The following is a 20,644-nucleotide window of genomic DNA, read 5'->3' as shown; positions in this document are numbered from 1 at the left end:
CAGCAGCCCCCACTCAGGCCCTGCTGGGCTCCAGGGCTGCCCACGCCAGCCTCCATGACTTGCTGCATCTGTCAGCCTGTTCCTCCATGCTCAGGGCTCCCCAAGGCCTGGAACAGGGCCAAGCTCAGAAATACCTGATAGCGGGTAAACAGTGGGGTGGGCCAAGGCCCTCCGTCCAGGCCTGAAGCAGAGGTATCCCAGGACAAGCTTGGAGCACGGCCAGGTGCGGTCACAGAGCAGGCCTGAACAGGATGTTCTTCAAGCTCCCTGCTGTGTCATAAGGAGGCCAAGGGGAGGCCAGAAAAGCTCAGTCAAGATTCTGGTTCTGAGGACTTCCATGAGGTCCCGTGGCTAAGACTCCACACTCCCAGTACAGGGGGCCCAGGCTCAATCCCTGCTCAGGAACTAGATTTCACATGCCACAACTAAAGATCCTGCATGCTGCAACCAATGCCTGATGCAAATAAATTAAAAAAAAAAATCCTGGCTCTGACAACTACCTTAACCCAAACACATCACCTCTCTGAGCCTCGGTTTCCTCAACTGCAAAATGGGACAATACCAGTTCCAGCCTCAGAGGCTGTGAAGATCAATGAACTCTTAACTTTGCAAACAACCACAAAGCCCCCCCAGGACAGTGTGAATGTGATCAATCATAACCAAAGCCCTATAAACCGAGGCAGGTCCATGTATATGCACAATGGTAAAAGAAACTTCCTTGTCAAGGAGAATCTGACACTTTAAGCTGGAAAGGGGCCTCAGAAATCCTAACTGTAACCCCCTCACTTTGATGAAGAACCAGTATGGCTCCACCCAGGCGCTCCCAGCTCTGCCTCCTCCCTCTGTGGCAGATTAGCCCACAGGAGGCAGAGATTCACTCTTCTTTCCCTTGAGGTTAAACTGAGGGGAAGCAATCTGCCTTCATCTCAGATCTGAGCCTCAGGGGACATTGCCCCCCGTTTCTCTGCAGATCCTTGGCATCATCCACCTATGGCAGAAACCCCCAGTAACAACCGGAATGCTTCCCCACCGCTTCTCCCCTTGCCGGGCACTTCAAACCGCTGGGGCTCATACTTCTGTGACAACAGCGAAATTCTCATTTTCCTCTTCCGAGCACCTTCCTATCTTGTGTCGCCCACGCTCTTCTGGCCCATTTCCAGGGGGCTCATCCCTCTGTCTTGCCCAGGTCCCAGCTCAAATGAGGGCCAGGCCTGACACCCATGGCTTCCCCTATTCTGGGCAGGGAAAGAGGTTGATTGTGATTTTGTGTCGGCCTGGGTAGAATCCAGACAAACCTCTTCTCTTGCCCAGATTAAACGATACCTCCTACTGGGAACTTCTGATGTAGTTGGACGATGCTGAGGAATTTATTATCTCACAGTTTCAGAGGTCAGAAGCCTGAGATAAGCTTCTCTGGGCTCAAATCAGTGTCAGCTGTTTGCCACTCCTTCTGGAAGCTCCAGGGGAGAATCCATTTCCTTGCTTTTCCTAACTTCTAGGGACTGCCTATATTCCTTGGCTCATGGTGCCCTCCTCCATCTTTAAAATACATCACTTCTGCTTTTATCTGCCTGTTTCCTCTTACAAGGACCGTTGTAATTACATTGGGCCCCCTGGATAATGCAGGATAATCTCTCCAGGTGAAAATCCTTGACTTAATCACATCTGCAGAGTTCCCTCTACCACATAAAGTAACACAGTCACGGGTTTCAGGGATGAGGGCGTGAACACCCTTCAGGGGCCACCACTCAGCCCAGGCAGGCAGGTCACTCAACCCCTGGGCCTTGGTTTCATCAGCCAAGTGGGGAACAAATGCCCACCCCCAGATTCACGTGAGTCAACTCAGAGGTGGCCTGGCATGTCCACGGCCCAGGAGTGGAGGCTGAGGGCTCAGTGCCGGACCTCAATCCCTGGCTGAGCCAGAAAGGGTGGTGTCTGGGAGATGGGAGGTGACGGCGAGGGGTTTGGGTCTGGTTGTTCACTCTGACATGACTTCACGGGGAAGCTGGGGGAGCCCATCTGCACTAATAAGGCCAAGTTGGCCACAAGTTTCCTGAGCCCAGTGCTGGACACGGAGGGCATAACTGCCCAGTGGAGTGGGTCTGACAGCCCAGAGGGTCATCTAGGGATGCTCCTCCTTTCTCATGCTGCCTCCAGGGAGTCACGAAGTCCTGTCAATCTCCTCTCTATCGACATGAACACACTGCTATATTTAAAACAGATAATCAACAAGGACCTACTGTATAGCACAGGGAACTCTGTTCAGTGTTATGTGGTAGCCCGGATGGGAAGGGAGTCTGGGGGACGATGGATACATGTATATGTATGGCTGAGTCTTTCTCCTGTGCACCTGAAACTGTCACTGTTAACCGGTTATAGTCCATTACAAAATAAAAAGTTAAAAATCTCCTCGCTAAACTCCTCTCAGGCTCCTTCCCTCCATTGACTCGGCCCACTAGAGTCCCATCCCTGCTCCCCTGGCTCATCACCACGGCCTCCTCTTGGCCCCGCGGCCTCTGGCCTCCCCCTCCCTCACCGCCCACACGTATCTCCCTGATCCGTCATCTCAAAGCATAAATCTGACCCTGCCCCTCCCTTTTGTGGTTCCCCCACATCCTTGGGTAGAAGCCCAAGCTTTCTACCCTGAGTTATGCGGTCTCTTCCCACCTCCCCACCAGCTCCGGACGTCAGAGCCACAGTAGGCAGGCGGCAGACTTGTGAGGGTAGAACCGGGAGTGGAGGGTGGGGGACGCTGCAAAGGTGGTGCAGGGGCCAGCCTGACCCGAAGGTCCCACGTACAGGCACAGTGGGTTCTGACATGCTGGAAGGTGCCAGCCGTGGGCTACACCGGCTCCCCTCTAACTGAGGTGGGCCAGGGGTGGGCACCAGGTAGCGCCCAGCCATGGAGCTCTTGGCCTGGACCTAACTCAAATGGGAAATGGCTTCTGAGTACTGGCTATTATTCTGAAGTCTGGAAGAACAAGCAGGAAGTCTTTTCTCTACAAATGATTCTGGTCAAACCCCAGGGATGAAGAATGCCCACTGGGGCCTGGCCAGGCTGAAGGCCAGGGCTTGCTGGGGGAGAGACTTGGTGTCTTCTTGCATCAGCTAAAGACATAGAAAGTGAATCCAGGGCCCCCGCATACCTGAGCCGCAGCCATGAAGCTTAATTAATGCTTGCAAAGTACTTGGAGGCCTTGGCTGAGAGGCCTCCCGTGAATGCAGAATGTCCTTATTAATCACCGCCGCAGCGCCAAGTGGGATGGCCAGGGGGGCAGCTGCCTCCACGCACAGAACAATGGACGCAGCAGAGCAGTTAAATTGTGATTCTGAAGAGCGGTCCTGATCAGCTGGCTCAAAAGCAGCTCAGCCAGGGGAGGCAGGCCTGTGTGGGCACTGCTTAACTCACCTGGCCGTTATCTCCATGCATTAAGTAGAAGCAGTAGAACCTCCTATCTGGCTGGCGGGGATCACGGTGAAGCGCCGCTTATCATCCTGGTAACCGGGCTGTATAGCTTTGCAAGGGTGAGACCAGCTCCGTGCCAGGCTGGGTATCTTTGGGCAAGTCCATCAACCTCTCTGAGCCTCAGTTTCCTTATCTATAAGGAGTGATAATGATAATAATATCTTCTCCCTCATAGGATTGTGAGATTCAAATGATACAGTACATGAAAAGGCCTCGTGCCTACAGCAATGATATCAATAAAATAAGAATAGCCATAGCTGGTAAGGATGCTATCACGTGTCAGGCACCCATCTAAACACATCCCATAATTAGGCACTGAGTTCCATTTTATAGATGAGGGAGCCTGACACAAAGAAGTCAAGTGACCTACAGTTTCCCACGGCCAGTGAGAGGTGGAGCTGGCCTTCGGACCCAAGCAGTCTGGCTCCAAAGTCTGTTCTCTCTCTGACACTCTGCTGCTGCCTCTATCATTGTTGTCATTATCCTTGTTTGAGGAATAAGGCTGTGTGCTTCATCACCACCACCACCACCATCATCATCATTACTTGGGGTAAATGCACCAGCCAGTGCTTGGAAACTGGACCCTGAGGCATCTGCTATGTCAAGCACGGGGGAGGGTCCCTGGTCATCTCTGACCCTCTATCTTCCATGGGAAGGGAAGAAACTTATTGAGATGGAGGTGAAGTATGTGGGTTTTCTCACTCATCAAAATTCTGGAGGTGCAAGGAAATGTGTAGGTAACAGGTTTTTAAGGGAAAAAGTCAGTAGATGCTAAAGGAGACTGAAAATGAAGCCCTGCCCCACCTGCTTCCTCAGGCTGTGCACAGACAAGGGGCTGCCTGTGCGTGATAGAGTAGGAGTCCCTGGTTCCCCAGGCATCGACTGTCCCTCTGCACTGACTGACCCCAGAAAGGAAGGCTCTTGAAGCCTGACCTGAAGGGTCGTCAACCCTCAGCCTCTCCCCCTCTCACCAGTGGCCGTAGCAGCTCAGCAGCAGCTCCTCCCAGATTCACCTGGCCCCTCTCAAGCCAGCCTCAGGGCTGTGACCTGCTACCCCTCACCCTTCCAGGAGTAAATGCCCAGCCAGGCCCCAGCTTCCCCCTACTTCTTTGCTCTTCTCCCCCCTCCTGAGGCCCGCTCCTACAAAAAGACCAACCAGGGCTTCCTCTGTGCCCACCCACTCTCCATCCTGCCCTTGAGCCCCATCCTCAGCATCCTGCCCTCACACCATCCCCCTGTCCTCCCTAAGAGGATGCACCCCGGAGCCCTGTCCTAGACCTGCCTGCGGGTGGTTCCTGCTTCATATGCCTCACCCCCAAGAAAAACTAGCATCTTCAGTTTCACACCCAGTTTGGGATGAGCTCCAGGCCAAGGGTCAGGTCCGTGTGGCTTTTACAAGGGGAAGAGTCAGGGACCTGTTGACCTTAGGGACAAATAAAAGATTTTCCCAAGCCACTACCCTCTTGAAATGGACTTTTCTGTTCCAATACGGCTTCCAAACTGGTTTGCAAGGTGAATGAGTGGCACGTGGGGAGTGAGGGCAAATGACAAAATGTGTAGAAACCCTCCTAAGCTGGCTGGGGGGGATGTGATGCCGGCGGGGATGTTATTCTTCGCCTTTTCCACTTGCCTTCTGGGGAATGTGTCCCTGCAGGAAAGTGAGTCTCTCACCCGAGGGAAGATCTCAGCTTTAAAAAATTTAGTGCAATTCTTTTTATATCAGGCGGTTATATTTAAAGTATTCAAAGGCCTAGATTTACATCGTCTTGGTTAAATTACTCATCACCAATCTCTCATCTACAACCTTTTTTTTTTTTTTCATTTTCTGAAGGTTCAGTTTACATGAAGAGGTTTTAGTTTTTCTCAAGTATGTGTTCATTTATATCGTGAGTGTTTTAATTGCATATCTACCTGCCTGGATAAACAATCTGTGAACATCTCCACTGGCCCTGCTATTGGTCCACACAGTCTGCTGGGAGCAGTGGATGCCTGGGTGGGCATCCTTCTTCCACAAGAAAGTGGAAACTCAAGGGCCCAGAAATGCATCTTGGTTAAGAGCCATCATGTGACAGGGAGTAATGAGAGAGATCAGACTACCCGGAAGGACAGGTTTGCGAGAGCAACACAACTTCATTTAAAAAGTGCTATTAACGTCTTCCATTTATTGAGCACTTGGTGTGTATTAGCCATGTGTTCACTGTATGTATCTTCAAAATAATCTAGTGATGCAGGCATCGGGCCCACTGTCTGGCTGAAGAAACTATGGTTCAGAGAAGTTGTGACTTGGCAAATGTCCCACCTGATAACCAGCAGCCAGATCTGTCTGACAACACAGCCCTAATGCTGTATGTATGTGCTTTTTCATTTATACCCCACCTCATTCCAAACAGACTTGAAGGCAACTCTGAGAGAGCTGCATGATACAGCAAAGCAACCTAAATAACAATACTGAGGAAGGTGTGTTAAGGGAACTCAGAGGGTACCAGGGTGTCTTGCAACACATGGAATGGGCTCCAAGCTTCCTAGCAGCCAAAGCAGAGAGACCCCGATCGTGAACCCAGTTGTTGGTGTTGGTACCATGACTACAAATCAAACACAGATTAGGTCTTCCCTGGTGCCTCAGTGGTAAAGAATCTTGGGTTCGATCCCTGGTGTGGGAAGATCTCACATGCCTCAGAGCAACTAAGGCCAGGAGCCACAACTACAGAACCTGTGCTCTAGAGCCCAGGAACCCCAACAACTGAGTCCATGAGCTCCAACTACGGAAGCCTGGCACCCTGGAGCCCATGATCCTCAACAAGAGAAGCCACTGCAATGAGAAGCCTGCACCCCAACAACTAGAGAGTAGCCCTCGCTCCCGGCAACCAGAGAAAAGCTTAGCACAGCAACAAAGAACCAGCACAGCCTAAATAAATTATTTAAAAAAAAAAAAAAAGGCCAGACCAAGGGCCCAAAGCAGCACAATTTTTTCTGACTTCTGGTCCAAAACCATGTATCTCCCAAGTAACCTCTTAGGAAGGCCTCAGTGTAAGAACAGAACACCTGGGATACCTCAGCAGCCCTGCCACCGCATGGCCAGGCAGCTGGCTCTGGATTGAGAGTTTGTGGGGGGCGGGGGGGGGGAGCGTGCTGGGTCAGCCCTGCCTCTCTCTGAGCTCAGCCATGGCAGCTCTCTTAGACTGGACTCCCTGAGTTGTGTGCAGACTTGACAGTGAGTGCAAGGAGGGAAAAAAGGCAGGACTGCGCGGAGGGAGAGACTGAGCCGGACTGCCGTTGTACCTGAGGTCTCAACAGTTCTCAGGGAACCGGGGAGCTGAGACGGCCCCTCAGAGTTGTCCCAAACAGTGGCCTTAGGGCCTGGGCTTGGAGCCTCCTCCCCCTCAGCTGGTCATGGCCACAGGTCAACCTCTGGGAAGGGGCTTAACCTTGAGAGATGTAGTTCACCTCCCCCGAGGGCAATTCCAGGAAGGGACGTGGCTATGAGACAGTCCCAGCTCAATCGATGGGATGGTGGTGGCAACCCTGAAGACTTGGGCTAGGCAGACCCCACAGCAGCCACTGCCCAGAGCCTCTGGGGACAGCCTTCGTGACCGAGTGCCCCAGCACTCCGTAGGGAGCTCTCCCGCCACAGAGCTCCTGGGGGGACTGACACATCCTCCAAGGACACAGGCCTCTCGCCTGGGCTTGGACAAAGCGGCCCCCAGGACCAGCCAAGGCGTCCCGGGAATATAGCACTGCCTGTGCTCTGACACATCAAGCAGACAGTGCTGGAGCCCCTGGGGCTGCTCGGGCTACGTGGGCAGCAATTAACTTCAGCCTGGAAACTGCTCAACACCCACCGAAGGGACACCTACCTACACATACGCAACTTCAGAAAGGAAAGGTCCATCAAGCGCCCGCCTTTAGCAGTATTATTGCTTCCCGGTGAACTTGCCAAAGTAAACTATTTGCTAAGCATACGAGGAGGAGGCGGCAGGGTGAGTTGGGAGGAAACCTGCCCGGGTTGGGAGAAGACAATAATGGCCTGAGGCTTTGCAGTTTGCTGGTGCCGTGCTGCCTGAGAGTCAGGAGGGACTGGGGGCAAACCCTGCTGGGGCGGCTGCAATGATTTGGGGAGGCAAGAGTTGGGGGGAGTGTAGGCCTGGGACAGCTGAGGGTCCGAGGCCCCAGGGAGGGGTAGACGAGAAGGGCCTGGCAGGACACAAGGGAGAGATGAGGAAGGGGAGAAGCAAGGCAGAGTGAGAGAGGAGTTCAACTCTGAGCCGTGCCCCATGACAGTTTTCCTTCCCAGCGAGGAGTCCTCCCTGATTGGGGTCCAGCAGGCAGCGGCTGGCACCTGCCTGATCACCAGGCAAGGAGGCGACAGCAACCTGGAACCTGTCTTAATGGAGGTCTGCTCTCGGAGCCCCGCAGAAGGCAGAATCCACAGCCCCATTCAGGTTCCACTTGGTTCTGCCTGGCCTCGCCTAGCTGCCCTTGCGGCACAGCTGTTGTTGGTTTGAAGCCCATTCAATGAACTCTTTAAATAGCTGCCCTAATGGATAATCAATCATTTCAGAGCTTTAATACTAAATCGGGCCGTTGGACACATCTGGGGGCAAAGCTGCTGTATCCGAGCCAAAAACAGTCCTTTCTCTTTTACTTTGCAAAGCGGAGTGTGTCACATTAAATACCTAATGGCCTAAGACAGGTCCCTGGTGACCTGAAATAAAGCTGAAGAGGTAGATTCTCTCTGAGAGCCTACAAATTACACATGTAATTTGCAGATCTTTTAAAATTAGGCTCTTCATTGAAGAGCCTAAAGGACAGTAAAATAGAACCTCATGTTAATGTTTAAAATAAGCTTTTGCTATAAACATTTTTGAAGTCAGATTAAAATAATATACACACAGTAGCCCTGGTTACATTTTAATCTAAATTAAAAAGATCCTGTCAGGGAGATAATTTAAGATATGGAATAAAGTTTGCACTGACAGATCTCCTGGGAATTCCCAAGGAGCCCACTTTGAATCTTCTCTCCAGGAAAACAGACCATCTGCAGAGCTAGCTGAAACCACAGCATGAACCTTAGCATTGCTGATTGGGTCAAATCCACCTCAATCACCCACAGGTTAACCCAACCAGGAGCCCAGTCTCTAAGGCAACCCTCTCCATGGCCCTGACCCCTGCAGACTCTCATCTCGGGGTTCCCTAGACACCACCCTCTCCCAGTCACCCCTCTTTCTGCTCCTTAGGTTTCTCCGTAGAGTCTGTTTCCTTAAGCTTGAATGCCGGTCACTCCTGGAGCTTGTCCTGGCCCTCTTTAGGCCTCACCCTATACCCTCCCTGTGAGATCTTGTCCACCCTTTGCCTTCAGTTACTGGCCACCTGTGAGCCGGCCTCATCCACTTTTCCACCTCTCGCTTGACTCTCTCCCTTACTGTGCACACCTATGTCCCACGGCATCTCAGTCACCTGGTAACCCTCAGGCACCTCAAATTCTACCTGCACGACTGACTCACCATAAACACCCACATTCACACCGCCTCTCCCCATACTGAGCCCTCACATCTGTGCAAGTGGCCAGGCCTCCTCCCAGGCCCACCTGTCCCTTGCCCTCCATGTCACACCAGCCCACCAGCTCTCCAGATTCATCATCTCTGCTTCCCCTGCCACCATGTCCCCAGGTGACTAAGGCGACCGGGTCCTGCTTCCTCCGAGCCCTTCCCCTCCCGCAGCCCATGTGACCTTTGTGGAGCACAAAGGAGACAGGCCACTCTCTCCAGCTGGTGGCTGTGGGATCTGGCTGTGGCCAGCCTCGTCTCCTGCCACACCCCAGCTGGCTGGAGCCGAGAGCCAGCACTCTCCCCTACAGATTTTGGCCCATGCCGTTTCTTCTGTTTCTGTGTGTGTGCTCTGTCATGTCCAGCTCTTTGCAACCCCATGGACTGTAGCCCGCCAGTCTCCTCTATCCATGGGATTTCCCAGGCAAGCATACTGGAGTGGGTTGCCATGCCCTCTTCCAGGGGATCTTTTTCCCAACCCAGGAATTGAACCCACATCGCCTGAGTCTCTTGCACTGGCAGGCGGATTCTTTACCACTGCACCACCTGGGTTGCTACTTGGCCACAAATCAAGAAACAAAAGTCAGCTCCCATATGTGAGAGCCTCCCACGTCTTGAAGGGTCTGCCACCAGGAAACCTGACTGCATCTCCCAGATGCCATCAGTCAGGGTGCTGCTGAGGGAGAGACTAGGCTGGGCCTACAGAGAGACCACGGGCAGGGCTGCACAAAATTGACCAGAGATGGGGCCTTGACTTGATAAAGAGGGGACACAGCTGTTCCTTATCTCCCCAAAAAACACCCTTAAAGATCTTCTCCAAGCTTTTAATAAAGAGGAAACCCAGGATTTTCCTGTCCAGGCTGAATTTTCAAGATACTCTATCATTCCCCCAACAGTTGCTTAGCTTCACAAAAGCAGTTAAATTACCAAGTGCCCTTTAAAATGTCCTCGTGACAGGGATCTCACAGATACTTGTTTATCTTCTAGCTGCAAGGCCTTCACAGGTCACCCAAGTCCATTCGGCAGAGCCCATCAGAGTCTGGGAACGTCCGGGAGGCCAGGGGCGGGGGGAAGGCCAGAGCAGGGGATCTGTCTCCGGGCCAGACCGTGGTCCAGCAGCGCCCTCCATACTGCCAGCAGGCCAAGCCAGGACACACTTGTCTGCCTCTCAGGTGGCGAGCGTGGACGGGCTATTGGGAAGGTTCTCAAAGGCCCACAGGCCTGCACCTTGCCACAGGCCACTAAAGAGAGCACCGAGACCGGGGCTCTTCCCCATTCTGCAGGTGAGGGAAATGAGGTTCAAGGGGTGAGGGTTCACTCACTCCAGGCTTCACACTTGGTGTGGAGTGGCTGGTCAGAGATTCTCAGCCAGGACCCCGGTCTGCACGGCCCAGGCTCCACCCATTCAAAGTCACTTGCGTGTCCTTGAACTTAAAAACAGAAACTTAACACACATCGGGGAGAGTAAAGAGGGGATTATTATTATGAGCTGTTTCTGAAGGAGGATTAAATCCCTTTGGGGATCCATTTTAATACACCGCCACGTTTTCGTGACTAGCCTGGATTTCTCTGAGTCCACTTATCTTTTTATAGTTTGACCTTTACACAGGAAAAACCTCAATGATTTTCCACTGTTCTGAATAAACGGAGATGGATGTATTTTTCTGAATGATTAGGGAATGAAAAACAGAGCCTGTCAGCATTCGAGTCCTTCAGGAGTGATCTTCCCTGGAGGATGGGGTTCACAAAGCCACCCCTTGTGACGGGGCTCTTGCAGCTTCGATTTGTCTTTCAGCTGCAAACACCGTGCTGCTCGTGGTCTGCCCATGGAGTCGGGGCAGGAGGCTTTGTCCCGAATCCAGGGGCAGGAGCGGGGCTGGTCCCCCCCGCTGCCACCCCTCAGATTTTCCAAGGCTGTGGAGGCCGAGCCAGGAACATCGGGCCCCACGGTGCTGGCCATGCCAGCATCAGCACTGCCCCAGAAGGCATCACCTGGGCTCTGGCCCAGGGGGCCCACTTGTTGTCAGAGAGCAGGCTTTCCACACACGCCCCTGCCAGGAATCTCTAGGAAGCCGAGGGTGACGTGGAAAAAGCATTAGCAGTGTGTCTGGGACAAATCACTTCAGCTCTGTTTTCTATAAAGTGGTAAAGATAATAATTACCTGCAGGATTGTTAGGAGGTAAACATATTTAGGTTGGTGAATATACAGTAAGGCTTCCCTGGTGACTCAAGTCAGTAAAGAATCTGCCTGCAATGCAGGAGACCCAGGTTCAATCCCTGGATTGGGAAGATCCTCTAGGGAAGGATTCCCCACTCCAGCATTCTTGCTTGGGAAAATCCCATGGACAGAGGAGCCTGGCGGGCTATTGTCCATGGGATCACAAGAGTCGGACATGACTTAGTAACTAAATCACCATACACAGTAAGCGCTCAACAAACGGGGTTTCATTCCCTGCTCAAGAACCTAAACTTTTAGAAACACTTCCTAATGTGTACCATACACTGCCCTGCCTTCTTTTTTAAAAAATTAATTTTTATTGGGGTATAGTTGATTTGCAAGGCTTAGTTTCTGCTGTATAGCAAAGTGAATCAATTAAACATATATCCACTCTTTCTTAGATTCTTTTTTCATTTAGGTCATTACAGAGAATTGAGTAGAGCTCCCTCTGCTATACAGTAGGTTCTTATTAGTTATCTATTTTATATGCAGTACTGTGTATATGTCAATCCCAATCTTCCAATTTATCCCCTGCTTCCTCCATGGTAACCATAGGTTTATTTTCTACATCTGTGACTCTATATCTGTTTTGTAAATAGGTTCACTTGTACCTTTTTTTTAAGATTCCACATCTAAGTAATATAATGATATTTGTCTTTCTCTGTTGGACTTACCTCACTCAGTATGACAATCTCTATTGTCCATCCACGTCTCTGCAAATAGCATTTTTTCATTCTTTTTTATGGCTGGGTAATATTCCACTGTGTATATGGACCACTTCTTCGTTATCCATTCCTCCATCTATGGACATCTATGTTGCTTCCATGTCCTGGTTATCATAAATAGTGCTGCAGTGAACACTGGGGTAATAATACATGTATCTTTTCGAGTTGCCCTGCCTTCTTAAGCAGCGGAGATGGAATATTATGCCACAATGTCTTCATAACTCTAGGATCCTCTTTATGAAAATGTGGCAATCATACACTATCAGTCTTCAGTGGGAACCGAGAGCCTGGCCAGGCCAAGCCCTCCCCATCATGATCTCACACATTAGAGATTTGCACCGCCATTTACCTTGTGCTTTTTTCTCTTGATTTTGATTTTTTAAAAAAAAATTGAAACCAGGTTACAATGTTGATCAGAACTGTGTGTTATATAAAAGCAAGTCAGCTCTGAGGGGGAAGGATGGGGGAAAGCATAGTTAGGGATTTGGAATGGACATGTACACTCTGCTATTAAAAGGATAATCACTCTGTTAAAAAGGATAACCAACATGGACCTACTGTATGGCACATGGAATTCTGCTCAATCTTATGTGGCAGCCTGGATGGGAAGGGGGTTTGGGGGGAACATGGATGCATGTATATATATGAATGAGTCCCTTTGCAGTTCACCTGAAACTATCATAGCATTTTTAATCTGCTATATCCCAATACAAAAGTTTAAAAAATAATAAAATAAAAGAGCCTGAATAGGGAAAAAAAAGCAAGCTGACTCTGAGTGAGGGCTTCAGGGTCCTCCCCTCTTATCGGGGGGTGGTGGCAGCCATTATGACTGATTACTTCTGGATTCACAGCCACGTTTGGGGAGGTACATGGGGCTGGAAATCTGTTGAATGTCCTGATCCTGACCTTTTATATGTTTGGTGTTAGGTGGTCTGATCCTTGTGGGGCTTGGGGGCTGCCACCCAGGCTGTGGACTTCCTCCCCGCCCACGCCCAAGGGCTGTGTCTGGCAGTCAGGAATGGCAAGCATCATGGCACTGGGGCATCGGGCTCGCGGGGACTCATGGTTCTTAACAGGTACCATGAGGAGAACCTTGATTGTCTGTAAAATGTTCTTCTATGTCCCCACCATCCCCTCATTCCTCGTAATCTGCATATCATCCCCGTCCCTCTGCCATTCCTCTCCAGCACAGCTCTGCCTCTGTCGCCCCAACCTCCACTTGATGCACCTTCCCAGCAATCTCCTGCCTCATCTCCTCCCTCCTGTCATCTCTTCTAGATGCATCTAGATGCGTCACTGCTTCTAGATGCCCGTCCTCCCCACAGCAATACCTTTGGCTTGTTTCTCTGCTCAGCTAATGCCCCTTTAAGTTGCTCAGTCGTGTCTGACTCTTTGCGACCCCATGGACTGTAGCCCGCCAGGATCCTCTGTCCATGGAATTCTCCAGGCACAAATACTGGAGTGGGTAACCATTCCCTTCTCCAGGGGATCTTCCCAATCCACGGTCTCCCGCACTGGAGGCAGATTCTTTTCCATCTGATCCACCAGGGAAGCCCCTTGGCTCTTCATAAACTTCCTGTTGCAACCAACCCTCACCAGCCTCCTGCCTCTGTGGCTTCCTCGGTCCAGGCCCATATTTGCAGCTGCCAGTCACCTTCCCGAGTCATTATGTCACAAAACACACTTCCTCCACACCCTCATTCCTACTCAAGGCTCATTGGCCTCCCAGCCACCCTGTCCCCAAACCTGGTGATCAGACTCCCGAATTCCTTGGGTCTGCCAATCACTTCCACTTCTACCCCCAGCTCCCACCCTCTGCACTTCCTGATGGCCATCCACCTGCCCTGGGGTCTCTGGGGTATCAGAGCCCCTTCCTGTGGGTACTACCAGGACAGAGCAGGGAGGGAGCTTCATTTCACAGAGTCAGAAGTCGAGATAAAGCTTGGGGCTCACTTTAGCGACCCAGCTGGTTTTAGAAGGATGCTCTGCATGTTGGCTGTGCCTTCCTCCCCTGCTGCCTCCTCCTCACCTTTGATCTTTACCCATCGTCACTTCCACCTGCCCCACCTTGATTCCTGTGGGTGGCCCAGCTGGCCATCAGCTCAGCCTCAGCCCTCCTTCCTCTTTCACCCATCGCTCCCCACACCTCCATCTGTGACTGCAGGGGAGGCAGAGGTGACTAAGCCAGGAGTCAAGACAGGGGCTTGACTGGGCCCCACAGGCCTCCATCCTGAACTTTTGCGGTCATGTTGGCAGAGGATGGTGAAGGGTGTCAGGGAATTGCCCTCAGACCCCAGCTCTTGGCCCCTACCTGGCCAGGCAGCATGACCCCTGTCACTGGAGCTCCCCACTGCAACCCCACAGCAATGCCCCAGTGCCAAGTGCCTGAGGAGTTTGTGCTGGTCTCTGATCACTGGATTGAGGTGGTCCTGGCAGGACGACAGGCCTCCGGGAGCAGGGGGACTGGGTTGACCCTCCCCACAGGTACGGCCACCCGAGGGATGGCACACAGGCTGGTGCTGTCTGGACACTGCCTGCACCACCCCCACCCAACCCCGCCCCATGACCTCAGGGGCATTCAGATCTTAGACCAGTTCAGCCACATGGTCTCCTCCTGCCTGTTTCTCATTCTGGTCTCTCTTCACACCTTCATGCTGAGCAGCCCCCACTCTCTTGCAGCGGCCGCCAAGCTGGCCGGCGGACTCCCCACTTGGGCAGAACCCCAGCATCTGCTGCGGAGCCTGAACGACTCCTGACCAGACATTTCAGATGCCATGGTCCTGCCATTAGGAGTCCTCACCCTGCCTAAACTCTCCATCCACTGCAGGCTCAGGGCCCACCCTTGCGGCCAATACCACTATCACTGTTTATTTTACCTGACTTACTTGTTGGCCCTTCCTCTGGCTTATAAGTCCTTTTCCATGTCTGGGCAACTTTGCAATTGACAAACAAAAAAACTAGGATCTACTCCAGTATTTTCATCCATGGTGGTAGAGAAACATAAAATGATTCTCAGTGGAACCCTGATGCTAAAATCTGCGCCTGGAGCCCTGTATTTCCTAATGCCTGTGGAGCAACCGTGGTTTCTAACACTAACTAACGCAGGCCCTTGTGGGGCATGTGTGTATGGCTCTATGCTGTGAGCCTTCTGGGGACTAAGTCCCCACGAGGTGGGAGGGATGGGGGTGGGGACTGCCTCTGGGGGCCTTCACAGCACTCAATTCGCAGCCCTCAGGGGACAGGCAGGGCAGTCAGACGGCCGCACCTCTCACACAGGGTCAGGCAGGCCACAACGCTTCCCTGAGTGGCTAACAAGCTCAGCGTCTCCTCCATCGAGGGAGTGAGGACTTGCGGGGACGGAACTGGAGGGTCCTTCATCTTCCAGGGGAGGGTCACCAGCACAGTACGGAGCTACAGGAGTGCAGGCTCTAAGCCAGACCTTGCAACAGGACTTCGAGAGGCCTTTACCCTCAGGACCCCTTGATCCAGTGTTACTGAGCAACTATGCCAACCCCCACTTCAGAGATGCCCCCTGCCCGCCCTAACCCTGCCGTCCTGCCCAGACCAGCGCTCCCGCCGTCTCCCAGCACCTCGCTTCAGACGCAACTGCCCCCCCCCAACACACACCCAGTGTGGGACCCGAGGGACCTACCCCAGACACAGGCCACGTCCTGCCGGCAGAGGCATCTCCCTTCCTGGGGGCTTGACGTCCACGTCACAGCCTCCCGTGTGGCGCCCCCAGCATTCCCGACCTCAGGGGCCTCCACGAGACCCTGCCCATCTGAGCCCAGGGCTCCACCCTGTGGCAAAATCATTCTCTGCAGGGCCAAAACGAGCCCTCTAGGGACGCCCCAAAGAAAAGGGTGAAACAGAAAGGCTCTTCAGAGCGGCTCAGGAATCTTCACTGGGTGACTGAGGATAAAAGGCGGCTGCAAACCAGCTGGTGGAATGTGGCACCTGCTCGAATCCCTAAAGCCTGCTGGGAAGACAGCTAGAGACAGGTCAGCGCTGTCACTGAGGGTCCCTCCCCCGCCTCCCCACTTGCAGGGCCACAGGAGAACCGACACAGCCCACAGAGCCCTGCAGTCAGTGTTCTGTCAGAAGGGCCACAAGGGAGCTTTTGGAAAAGAAGTCCAGTGTCACAACTGCACCCACTCAGCCAACTCGTCATAACTACCCCCCTCCCCCGCCTCCGCCAGCAGGTCCATCCAGGAGTTCTCCACCATGAAAGCTGGCAGATTTGACTGCGGCCATTGAGAGTTGGGAAAATGCTCCCACTAAGTTGCTCCCATGAGCAGTGGTTGGCATTTTATGGTACTTTTCCCCTTTTTAGTTTGTGAGCTATTAGCATCCAACTCCATCCAGCTGAGTAGCTACTAGGAGCCACTATTAGGACTAGGCGTCCCGGCGTGTTGGGACCGCGTCCTTGCCCTCCTGGAGTTCTCAGCCCGGGAGAAACAGAGCCATGGTTGAGTTCTTTATGTGCACGATGTACCAGGCACTGGTACAGAGAAACAGGACACGGCCTATTCCCAAGGACAGGCAAGGCACACCAAATGCCTGGGTCCTGGTCATGACCTTGGCTCGCTCACCACTGAAGTGATTTATTCAACAAAAAACTGACTGCATCGGAGCCACCCCAGGTTCACCCACCCAGATCTTGGTGAATGCATCAGTCATTGGTGCCTAAGCTTTGCTTCTCACCAAAAAATTTCAAAATCCATCCTTCCTTTTCCAGATAGTAAAAAAAAAAATCTCTCCCCCGACTTTCACAGATGTTTCCTCTGCCTCTCTGGCTTTTATAAATTCACAAATAATCAAATACTACTGAATTGACATGCTTTGTCCTAAACGTAGCTGAACCTATGTAATTGATTGCTTTCCCTCTTCATCTTGGATTCCAGGGAGTTCGGGATTAAATTTAGAGCTTGATCACAGAAGGTTAGTCGCTGTAGTTAGAAATTTTGTACTCTCTTTTCTGACTGGGTTTTAATTTCCCATTTCTATTTTAATAACCTCTCTGTCATATCTTTTGTTATAAGCCTCCAAAACCCTTTTTTGATAAGAGGCGGAGAATGAACAAAGTCAATTTTTAAAAGGCATATACTCTCCAGGCATTCTTTCAAGAGGTTATTGATCATTTAAATTATCCTTTTCTGAGGAAGATGGCTTTAATTTATGCCTATAAGGAGCATTCTCTGCACTTCCAGCATGCTGTCTCAGATGTGAATTTTACAAATTGATGGGGACAGTTCTCATTGCCTACATTCTATTTTCCCTAAATGCCTTTAGTAACCTGTGTGTGAATCAATGCATCCCGCCAAGCTCCATTTATAATTAAGCATTAATTATAATATGCCTGGCCCTGTATCTCAAAGGTTAATCTCAAGCCAAAATGTGTGTCCCCTTTCATCTTTCCTGACCAAGCCTCTGTCTCCTATCTGGCCCCCACACCCCATCCTCACTGGGAAGTAATCAGAAGACCATGTTAATGAACAAACAGCCTGGAACACCCATCTGATTTTAGAAGATTTCCCGCAGGCGAACATTAAATCCTGTCTCTACCAGCACTCCACACCCCCCCCACCACCACCGCCACCCCGTCCTCTGCTGTGCTGCTTTGAGCGACTTTCATGCCTAACAGCTGATTCTGTTCAGCAAATGTTTGTAAATGTTGGTGGCCGTGTCTCCTCCATGCTACGGTGAGCTCCCGCCCCCTGAAACTGTGTTTTCTGAGGCTTTTGTGTCTCCTAATGGCGCCTGGAACATTTTAAACATGATAAGGAACTCAAATAAAATGAACAATACGTGTTCCCAACCAGCTAGAGCTTTTGATGAGGCCCTTAATGAAAACACTGAGCCACATCAACGTGTGATAAAGGCAAACATCTGGAAATGCCAGCGGCAGATGTCCAATCCTGCTGAGGCTGATGAATGGGCGGCAAGCTCCGTGGGGCTCAGCTGGGCCTGCTGCTACCTCAGCAACAGCCGTCCCCCTTCCCAGGACACCATCCGGGCTGGAGAGGGCTGGGAATGCCAGCATGCCCACTCACCAGCCTGAGCCACCCCAGCTGACCACCGCCAGGGGATTGTGCCCAGTCTCCAAGGCAGAGGAGGGGCAGGTTAAGTGTATCTTCTCTTTCACTTTTCCATTTCACGGAAATATATTTACTAGATGAAAGTGTTAATTATACATAGGCACCATCAAATGGCACTAAGTGATAACTAAACACTCAGGAGGTTGACGTGTATAGTGTTCCAAGTGGCTCTGTGATTTATTACCTAATTTAGATAAACGGCAAGTAGTGGTATCGTAATAGCCCCCTTTTATTCTGGTTTACGCCTCATTGTCTCTGGGTGTAGAATAAGAAATGAATCATCCGACAGGCCCCATGGGAAGAATGGCAGACGGGCTAAGATCACAGGCTCCAGCATTAGAACCATGGGGCTTGAAACCCCAGCCCCGCTGCTGACCAAGGGCTAAAGCTGTGACCGCTGAGGGCTTCTGGGACGGGACCAGGGTTAAACACAGAGTGAGGTGAACCCCTTGGCGCCATGTCCAGCATAAACACAGGGCTCCACCTGTGTTGGCTGTTGTTAAGTCTTGGATTGAGGGCTGAGGGATGACTGGATCTCCACTCTCTGAGGTGAGGGGCACTTGCCCACATGAGCCCCCGAACTGTACACAGTGAGGAGGCGGTGTGAACCAGGGGTTTTACTATGAAAGGGTGGCCCCTGTGGAGTGCGATCCTGTGGCTGAGATGGCATCTCTCCAGGGCCCTGGCCATGTTTACTTACATTTCCAAAAGAGGAAAAGGCCTTTCAGGCTACATGTTTTGCTCCAAGTCACTATTTTCTTCTGAGTGTAGCTTGGCTCCTCATGATGAGAGAGAAACATAAGGCCTCCCAGGCAGAATGATTTTGCGTGTCTCCTTTCATGAAGGAGGCAGTCTTGGGAACCACGTGGTCCTGCCATGGGAACAGAAGACACAGGGCAGCCATGAGTCCTAAGGATGTGACCCCAAACCTTTATCAAAACACCTGCCTTGGGAGGAAGTAACCTCGCTGTCTCTACCCATAGTGCCTCAGATGTAGGTCTCCACTAAAAGCTACAGATTCCAGAAATAAGTTAAAAATCAAATCATCAGAAGAGGGAAATCCCATTTTCTAAGTGTCTGGGTAAGAGCCAGGGTCTATCCCAGCCAGGCCCACAGGCCCTCACAAGTCTGCACACGTGACCAAGGTTACAGCAGTTGCCCCACTTCCGGTGTCGCCAAGAACAAGGTCTCCCGCAGAGTGTTCCAAGTCACTGGAGGGGCCCCCACCAAGTACCAGTGCCTTTTCATTTCCAATTCGGGCAGAGAGCGTTCTTGTCTATGCTCTATTCTTGGAAACAGCGTTTCAGGCAGTCGTGATCCCCCTGATTCTGTACTGAGCTGCGCTGCGCACAGCCTCTGTGGGCGGGAACCTCATGGCAGGTGGTCCAGAGACACAGGTGCTCGCCTCCTGCTCCTGAGGGACCTAGACTCGTCCAGCGTCCCACTACTAAAGGTTCCCCCCTACCCAGCCTTGCACACTCACCCTTGCATCTGCTGAGCTGTGGTTGTGGGTACTCCAGGAGGAAACATGGTAACCAGGCCAGGGGTGGCCTGCTGCCCCTCATCTCAGGACTGGCACTCTCTGCAGAGTGAACCCCCCAGGTGTTCTGAGAGTTCCTCAAGGGCCTCGGCCCATTCAGTTATGGGCATTCTATAAAAATGGGGATCTTCTCTCCTCCACTTAGGAGGATCCAGTGACGTATGCTTCAGGGTGCTGGCCCAGCCTTGGGGCTGAGGGAAGCCGGGGTGAATTATCCTACAGATGATCAAACATCAGCAAACTCACTCTAACCCACTTCATTTAAAACTTTTGTTTTCCATAAAGAATTAAGCTAGGAAAGAATTTAATCATACCAAATCCACTTCCAAAATGGTCACAGATTCCATGATCAAGAGTAGTGATTAGGGGGAAAAAAAAAAAGACTTAAAAAACTCAAAAACCCTGGATGTTGAGAACTCCTGTTTGGTACCTAACCCATCAAAGCAGCCTTCCTGACTCCAAGCAGTAGCCTTCCTCTGGGTTAGGAGGAGAAAGACAAATGGAGGGGAGATCAGGACACTTTTCTTTACACAGAAGGCAGTTCTGACCTGCAGCAAATTTGCACTGGTGTCTGCTATGAACCTGGTGACTCAGTGGTAAAGAATCCTCCTGCCAATGCAGAAGTCACGGGTTGGATCCCTGGGTTGGGAAGATCCCCTGGAGAAGGAAATGGCAACCCGCTCCAGTATTCATGCCTGGAAAATCCCATGGACAGAGCCTGACGGGCTACAGTCCATGGCGTCACAGAGTTGGACACGACTGAGTGACTAAACAACAACTGCTATAAGCTGGCGCTGTTCTGGGTGATCATGGGGTACAAGACAGACACAGTCCCTGCCTTGATGGGCTTTACCTCCTATTGGAGGAGGAAAGACAATACAGAACTGCATACTGTGTGCAACGGTGATATTCGGGAAAGGAAAATGGAGCCAGGTAAGGGCATAGAGAGTGGTGGAAAGAGTGTTATTTTATATAGGGTGGTAGAGGCCATGTCAAGGAGATGACGTTTGAGCAGGGACCTGAATATAGTGGACAGGTGTGCTGTGTGGATAG

At 51.6% G+C, this 20,644-nt stretch overlaps 1 protein-coding gene and 1 long non-coding RNA gene across 5 annotated transcripts in view; one reads left to right on the top strand and one right to left on the bottom strand.

Moving 5' to 3' along the window:
- The window catches only part of SMPD3 (sphingomyelin phosphodiesterase 3), an 83,431-nt gene that overhangs the window by 24,457 nt on the left and 38,330 nt on the right, over window positions 1–20,644 (top strand). Inside the window, exon 1 of one of the 2 annotated variants that reach the window (XM_043898895.1) lies at window positions 18,589–18,600. The exons of the other annotated variant lie outside the window; for it this stretch is intronic. The gene's annotated coding sequence lies outside the window, so the exon portion shown is untranslated. Of the gene's footprint in view, window positions 1–18,588; window positions 18,601–20,644 lie in introns of those variants that run through there. 2 annotated transcript variants of the gene reach the window in all.
- Window positions 1–20,644, bottom strand: part of LOC122691885 — a 51,981-nt gene that overhangs the window by 22,098 nt on the left and 9,239 nt on the right. For all 3 annotated transcript variants that reach the window (XR_006340524.1, XR_006340525.1, XR_006340526.1), the window contains exons 3-5: window positions 18,752–18,922; window positions 11,903–12,057; window positions 3,410–3,599 (exon numbers count right to left, since the gene is read on the bottom strand). This is a non-coding gene — a long non-coding RNA (uncharacterized LOC122691885). The remainder of the gene's footprint in view (window positions 1–3,409; window positions 3,600–11,902; window positions 12,058–18,751; window positions 18,923–20,644) is intronic.

The sequence above is a fragment of the Cervus elaphus genome, chromosome 4 (assembly GCF_910594005.1).
Source record: "Cervus elaphus chromosome 4, mCerEla1.1, whole genome shotgun sequence".
In the NCBI taxonomy this organism is placed as follows: domain Eukaryota; kingdom Metazoa; phylum Chordata; class Mammalia; order Artiodactyla; family Cervidae; genus Cervus; species Cervus elaphus.
Note: the sequence above shows the minus strand (reverse complement) of the source record. Positions and strands in the feature narration are given on the sequence as shown.